The following is an 8768-nucleotide window of genomic DNA, read 5'->3' as shown; positions in this document are numbered from 1 at the left end:
TTGTGCCGATATATAGTGAAAATATGCTAAAATCAGGCCTATTTTCAATCAGTTATATAGTAGCTCCTTAGGATGAAAGGTGAACCCTAATTTTTATTACATATTCTGAAAGCACATGAATTGTAAATATAATTTTATAGATATATGTCCTGATCGGACATTGTGACGTCATCATATTGCCATCTGAATTCAACAAAACTGATTTTATCGATTATGTCATTTTTCAAAATACGCATTTGAGCGTATCTCGCTTATTCTTGGTCGATCGTCTTCCAATTTTGAGTATGTTATAGCTGAGACAATTCTCTTTCATATATGTGACTTCTTTTTATATTTTGATGACGTCATCATGGTGAAAATAAATGTATTTTCTGTCCCCCTCATCTTTCTTTCCCAAAAACGTTGATGACACCATATCATCTTAACCATTCGTCATTTCTGAATCATATTAAGTGAGCATAAACGTCAGGTCAAGGTCGAATGTCATGCACCTTAATTTTCCGTTTGCGCTTCTTAACGTACACGTACGCGTGCGTCAACTATTATATATACCTAAAATAATGCCTATTTTTATTCAGTTATAGCTCCTTAGGATGAAAGGTAACCCCCAATCCCCCAATTTTTATTACATATTCTGATATATGTAGATATGATTTTATAGTTTATTATGGCTGATCGGACATTGCAACGTCATCATATTGCTATCTAATTTTTAAAAAAATGAAATTTTATTTATGACGTACAGTAATTATTTTTCAACTTAATTGAATGCATCTTGCTTATTCTTGATCGATTGTCCTCCACCTGTGAGTATGTTATAGCTCTTTTAGAAGTGTCCCTTTATTTTTCATTTTGATGACTTCATCATGGTAAAAAAAAATGCTTTTTTGGAGCCTTCTCATCTTTCTTTCTTAAAAGATGTAAACAATTTTAAAATAGAGGGCAGCAGACTGTATTTTGACGCTATCAGACCGATAGTTCGTATACTGTAAAGGGAAAATTTGTGTGGCATTACCAACCAACAGCCGTTTTTAAATTACACTTGACAAGGTTCAATTTGTGAGCCATTACCGTCCACGTGCACGTCGGTGCGTGAGCGGCAAAATTTAGAAATTCTCCATATTACTATTCAGATAATTTAAAGCACGTTTCAGGACATTTTCAGCATTGCAAAACTTTCCATAATTTATCCACTGTACGCTCATTTTTACGCACGCAGCACGTACTGAAGCTGGAAATTACGGTTTGTTACATTTTTTGGGTTCCTGACAAAGTATTCATATAAGGAGTTAACTTTGTGTGCCATTAAGATTCGCACAGGCGTCAAGACGTCCGCGTACGCAAGCGTAAATCTTTTAAAATGTTTCAAATTACACTTTTTAAAATCTAACTAGAGCATATTTTAGGCCATTTTAAAAATTTAAAAACATTTAAATCTGCACCGCTCGTGCTTCCTGAGGGTCAAGTGTGGCGGATCACCAAACTTGTCCTCAGTGATGAGTTCAAATCTAGTGAAATTTTAATGTTAATAATTAATTAATTATTTTAAAGAAAACTTTTAAAATTTATTTCAAAATAATTTAATTAGAGTTTTTGTGTTGTAATATTAAAAATGATTATGTTTATTCTAGTGTTGAACAAGGTCGAATGTTTTCCAACAAAGCATTTTACAACAGACATGAAATTCATAATAAGAACAAATTCTTCTCACTCACCATTCAGCAAAATTAACGAGCATGAAACTAGAAAGCAACATTATAGCCATCGAGTTGAGCAGGATGAGTTCACTGGTTTGCTGAGATCTTCAGAAGTGCATATTACAATGTTCAGCCTTCTACAAAATTTTTACTGAAATAAAACATTATTTTGAATATTATCATTACTATTATAATTATCACTTAAATTTCAAGGTCAAATAATGAAATTCTAATGTTTTAACATTAAAATAATTAATGTAATTATTTTAAGAACAAGAATTATATATGTATTTTATATTAATAACATAATATCATTCACTTTTAATGCAAAATTCTGAACAGTATTGCTTGCACGTTATCTCCTTACGTTTTACATGTACCCACCGCACAATTAAAATACTTTACGGTATGGCAGCTCATACCAAGGACTTTTTTTCTTTCCCATATTCCTGACTATAAAATAAGGCTTGGATGGGGGAACAAGTTGCGCCTGGAAATCCAAAAACACATTTTGGAAAATAAGGGCTGTCTTCTGTGCAGTTTTTGTTGAATGGCCTATATAAAGGCAATACTTTATTAATAGCTTGTATAAGGTACCTAATACCTAATTTTTTAAGCATTCAGCAGCGGGCAGAAAAAAAATAAAAATATTACTTTTTAATTCGACAGAATTGTCCTGCCTAAAGTACCCAAGTTATTTGCGAATAAAATTTTAGGAATTAGGAATTGAAAGAGAGGCAAATAAAATTGTGCTAGCAAAACTCGTGTGTGTGTTGTGATCAATTGTAGGCCTACACACTCTGATTGTGTTGTAAGTTGGCTTCGTTCTTTTAAATGCTTTTATTTAATTAATTGTAAAAAAAATATATGTTCATATTTCTTTCTGGTAAAATTATACAGCCAGTGGGCAGAATAAAAATAAAAATTCATTTTTTTCTTAATCTCCCAATTATGTATTTATAGCAGCAGGTGTGTTATTTTTAATTCAAATCTTTATTTTTGGCTGGTGGCAGGTTCCCTAAACAAGGTATCAAAAAGTATTGCCTAAAGTAGTATATTACTGTACATGGCTGGCGGAATGTTTTTCAAAGTGACTAGGGGCACACTAGCGAGGGAGAACTTGCGCAATCGAGCAGCTCATGGGTGCGGTCCTGGGGGCCCCAGTAGGGGTCAAGCCCCCTGAAAGCTCTAGGGTTTTAGAAATTTTAGTACAGTTTGACGGGCTTATTTTGCATAGCTGAAAAGTTCTTCAAAATGCAAGGTTGTCCCCCTCTTGAAAATGTCAGGTAAACTTTCTCATTCTTATTACAGTAAATATGGCTGTTATGTGTGACATACATACATAAAGATCATTGAGTAGTTACATACATATTTTTCCATGAATCGATAAACCCCCAAAGAGAAAGGAAGGTCTAGGGTTTTCCCCTGGAAAATTTTGATTCCTAGATGGCGGGAAATGAGTGTTTCCCGACTTCCAAGGTGTCTTTTAATGACTTTTAAGTTCTTCAAAATTCAAGATTTTCCCACTCTTGAAAACAATTCCATGAATCGATGAACCCCATAGAAAAAGGATGTCTGGTTCCTCCAGGAAAATGTTGATTTGTAGATGGCCGGAAATGAGCTTTCCCGACTTGTGAAGTGTCTGAAAATGTTAATTTGTAGATGGCCGGAAATGAGCTTTCCCGACTTGTGAAGTGTCTGAAAATGTTGATTTGTAGATGGCCGGAAATGAGCTTTCCCGGTCAGATCCGCCAATGCTCTTTCTTTTTTTTCCCCTCTTCAGTTTGATATAATTTCTTTTGTAACTTTAAATTATTTCTACAATTAAGCTCCAGCTGTAACTGAATAATTTTATGTATGTTTGATGTTTTTTTTTTTCGGAATGAAGATACCGTTTATATTTATATATATTTTCTGAAAAAAAGTGGGGAAGCCCCAGTTCCTTGTTTCCACCGGCCATGTATTATGCAGAAGTTCAGATTTTACGCACCTACTTTCCTATCAATTTTCCATGCATATTTGAGCTAGTTTTTGATATCATTAGTGCAGGCCCGTATTTAGGGGGATGGACGTGTGCGTATGCACCCCCATCCCAAAATTACCAAAGGTAGAAATTTCCAGGGTAGAAAATTAAAAAATCACCCCCTAAATATATTAACACTAAAAAAAAACAGAAAAAAATTTATATTTAAATTTAAGTCAGAGTGCCACCTCTAGCCATCTAGAGGTGGCATAAATTTTCTTATATTATAGATCCTTAATCTGTGAAAGTCCTTCCCTTGCCCCTCTATTTCAAATTCCTAGATTCGCCACTGATGGAAGGCGTTCATGTAATTAATGAAATTGGTTAGCTCCTCATATGAGCAAGATGCAGCTCCCAGATATCAAGACGGTTGTCCCCAGGAAATGGAAATGGATCAAATATCAGAACTGCATCCTTGCTACCCATAATGTACATGTGTAGTCGTAGAACCATAGGGCTTAGAACATTGTCCAGCTGATAATGATGGTGGGAGCGAAATTTTAATTTACCATATATTGGACCATTTAGCAAAATTATTAGTTTTTAAATTACTTTGTTAACTAAAGAATTTTGTACTGATTTAGATATTAAGTTAATTTTTAAATAATTTAAAATTCAAGGTCTGTTTTTAGTTAAGGATGCTCTTCCCATTGTTTCTTTGGGTGTAATATACAAATTTACTTGCGGAAGATGTAAAAGTTGTTATATCAGTGAAACTTGTTGCCGTTTTAAATGTAGGGACATTTGCAACGAGGGCTGCTTCAAAATATTATGTTCTGCCAATACCCCTTATCAACAGAAAATCGAAGAAGCATTGCATATACAGTGCGAGCAGCACTCCCTTAATAGACAATTACAACATGTAAATTTAAGTCTGTTATTCTGATTCATTCACTCATCTTTATAATAATATTCATGCATTTCTTCTCCAGTATCAATTCCTTAAACATGGATACTCCTTCTCCCATTTGGTCTTATGTACATCTTCATCTTTATTCATGCTTTTTCATATGCATCAGCTCGCCTATTTACCATGAAAGGTTATTGCATTGTTCACTCCTATATTTTTGAAGTGCTTAAGTACGGTATTGTTACACCGAAGATAGCAGTTGAACTGTTGAAACATGTTTGTACCAATTTTTATAATAAAACAGTTAGGCTCAGCCAAAATGGCATCATTGAAATTTGTTGTGATTTTATTGAGATTTATTGCATGTCTGCTGTTACACCGTATATATACTGTCTCTTATACACATCTAGATGTGTATAAGAGACAGGAAACTTTATGCAGTGCTTTTTTTTACTGCTTTGCAGTTTCAATATTACTTTTTTATAGATGATCAGCTTCCGGCTGTAACAAGGGGTTTTGCACATGGTAGGTGGGCTGCTCATACAGTGTAAGGTTTCCAATTCATGTTTGTGGCCTTCAACAACAATTACTGTCAGGCTGCAAGTGAACCCCGGACCCACCTGTGTTAAAGGTGCTCAAAACACAAACCTCAGTAAAAAATGTATAAACCCACTACCTTCCCATTAAATCTATACAGCCCTTACAAGAAATAGCACTTTGGTGATCTCTGCCTAAGAATAAAAGTTTGTGGTGACTGATGGGTTTAAAGCCTGTGTGCAAGTTACAGTCACTCAGTCTTCAAACTTAAGATAAACATAGGCCTATATATTAAATTGTTATTAATTTTCTATTTTATTTCTAATGATTTTATAGTGCTGCATATTGCAAATTTATAAATTTAATTTGTATACACATAGTGTATAATTAACACCGCTGACATTTACATTTTATACATACACACACACATATATACATACATACATGTACATATATATACATATATATGTATATATATGTATATACATGTGTATATATATGTATATATATATATTAAATTGTTATTAATTTTCTATTTTATTTCTAATGATTTTATAGTGCTGCATATTGCAAATTTATAAACTTAATTTGTATACACATAGTGTATAATTAACACCATTGACATTTACATAATTAGTAAAGATAAAGCATAGCAGATAACCTGTTTTCAGCATTATCATCTTATTATCAGTTAATTATTTCCAACAATTTATTTAAAATTCTATCGATATACTATGTATTTTAATATATGTATTATTTGAACTTTTGGCCATGAGTTTTAATATATATTTTGATAAATTCGATTTTGATCTTTGGTTGGTGACCTTTTGACCTCATGTGGCATAATTAACCATGCCAATACATTGTTCTTTATACCAAATGATAAGGGTTATACTGTACTATTTTACACTTTATTACTAATAACAAAAAAATATATTCAGCTAATAAAAGATTGTGAGCATAAATGCTACCCCCTACCCCATATCAATCTTACTACATTAAATTAACACGCCTATACTCTGTTAGTTCATATTTAATAGTTAATTAAGTATCACAGTTGGGAAAATATAAATATTTCATAACATGCATACATCAATAGTTTTCAGCATCATAACTGTCATTTAAAGCTAGTTAAGAGCTTTTTCATTTGTACCAAAATCCAGTGGTGAATGCATAATATAGACACACCCACATATTTTTGGTGCCATAACACTGTAATGAATGGAGCTAAGAAGATGTCCCATTTTTATTTATATATTTATACTTTGTATATTTTTTACTTCAGCTAACTTTTATAAATGTTAATTCAGTTTTAATGGGATAGAAAAACTATTATCACAAGTATACAGTATATTATATTTTAGGTGAAATATTTGATGTTGATCTTTGGTTCAGGGGCGGATTTTGGGGGGGGGGGGCCGGCCCGGGGGCCCGGCCCCGGCCCCCCCTTTTGGGAGGTAAAAAAAGAAAAAAGAAAGAAAAAAAGAAAGAAAAAGAAAAAAATGATAGCCCAGAACGCCTCAAATGTTATTTTCGAGTGTCTGAACACAACCCCCTAGGACATTGTTGTCTCGATCAGCCCAAATTTCGGCCCCCCTTTCCGCCCCCCCTTTTGGACATCTCTGGATCCGCCCCTGTGGTTGACGATCGTTTGACTTCCTGTGACATAATTAACAATGTAATCACATTGTCTTTACACTAAATGATTAGAATGTATTATTCTACAGTTGATTAAAAGTTGTGGGTTAAAAAATGTTACCCCCTCCCCCATATCAATCCTAATACTGAACAAAAAAAGGTACCCATTTTAATTATTGGTCTACATGCACTGGGAACTAGAAATCACTTGAGTAACAAGGGTTTTTTAAGCTTTACATATAGGAAACTGAAAAACATAATTTCAGTTATAAAGCAGGGGTGTATGGGTGTGTCTGTACAGTGGCGGTGGGGGGAGGGGCAGTGCCATGAATATTTAAAGAATTATGGCGAATTTTTATTATTTTGTTAGGCATCGAGTTACTATAATGACTTCATGTAGGCTATGTTTTCTAATCTCGAAATCAGCTTTTAAAACCAAAACATTTTGAACTAGATTTGAACTCGTCACTGAGGACGAGTTAGGTGATCCACCGCACTTTGACCCACGAGGAAGTGTGCGCGGTGCGGATTGAACAATATTTAAATGCTGATAATGGCAAAATACGCTAATTTAGTTTGTTAAAAAAGAATTTGGAGCAATCCTGTCTCTTATACACATCTAGATGTGTATAAGAGACAGTGCGTATGCACACCTCATGACGCACGTGCGCATCTTAATGTCACTGTTGTCTCCTGATATGAGATATATATGTATCAACTTTCATTGACAAATGCCTGTTGGTGAAGGGGTAATGATCATTTATTTATCATATATAAAAATTCAGCTATTATGATATATAAAATCATATCTACAGCTCATGTGCTTTCAGAATATGTAATAAAAGTTAGGGGTCACCTTTCATCCTAAGGGGCTATAACTGATTAAAAAAAAGACATGATATAAAGCATATATTTATTTTGATGCACGCGAACGCTCGCGTTTATCCTTTTGCAAGTTTCTTTAAATGTTTGTTTAATAATACTACTACTAATAGTAATAATAATAATAATAATAACAATGATGATGATGACAATAGTAATAATTGATATTAACAGGTTGATTTATTATATAATTATTTTTTCGCTTATTTATAATGCGTCTATTGCAATTTTCACTTTATCCTCTCAAACAGTCCTAAGAACGTTCAGAGTGCACTACTTCACAGGGGGAATTTTTCCCCCTTTGACCCCGCTGAGGTCATACGTAATTCGCATAACGGTTCCCCCCCCCCTTTCAAAATCCTGGCTACGTCCCCTGTTCCAGGCCAAGCTAAATGTTTGTTGAAGCGTGCATGTATGAATCTCGTGCCAATTTTTAGATATGGTGCTAACAAGAAATGGGAAAAAAAAAAAGATCTCTGACAATAACAAGAGGTGATCCGCTAGTGGAGCGGATCACCAATAAAACAAGAAACAAAGCTTATGCAATGTAACAATCTAATTTATTTTCAAATCCTCATTCTTGAACGTGAAATTCTACATTTTGGAAATTTTGTATGAAATCTGTATCAACCATGCTGTCATGGTCGAGGTTGCTTCAATAATCACAATGTATTTCAAGCATCATGAGGCTATCCAAACGAGCATTTGTCATAACAGAATTCAAATTATTTTTAATTAGTCTCATTGAACTATTACTATTATTGTTAATAATAACACAAATAATTTAATGAAACAGTGTGGTGGCTAAACGAACATTACATGTAAATATTTTTTTTATTTGTTTATTCCCTGACAAAACCCACTCATCTTCCCCGACGGGGGAGCTATAGCCCCACCCCCAGGCGCCACCACGGGGGAGGGGGGCCTAGATGTCTGACTGGGGGAATGGTTGCACTAAGTATTTATGGGTGTGTAACTACAGTGCACAGCGTTATCTGAGGGCCGATGGCCCTCAGATGGGCTATCCCCTCCTCCCAAAACAAGATTTTAAAAAAAAAAAGATGGCCGGAAATGGCTGGGATGGGAAAACTAGGCCTTTTTTTGGGGGGGGGCTCCAACTTCCCGACGAGCTTTGGCCGAT

The sequence above is a fragment of the Anneissia japonica genome, unplaced genomic scaffold (genome assembly GCF_011630105.1).
Source record: "Anneissia japonica isolate Jap-2015-1 unplaced genomic scaffold, ASM1163010v1 scaffold56259_len31681_cov111, whole genome shotgun sequence".
Lineage (NCBI taxonomy): Eukaryota > Metazoa > Echinodermata > Crinoidea > Comatulida > Comatulidae > Anneissia > Anneissia japonica.
The sequence above is the reverse complement of the archived record's forward strand: the minus strand, read 5'-3'. Positions refer to the sequence as shown.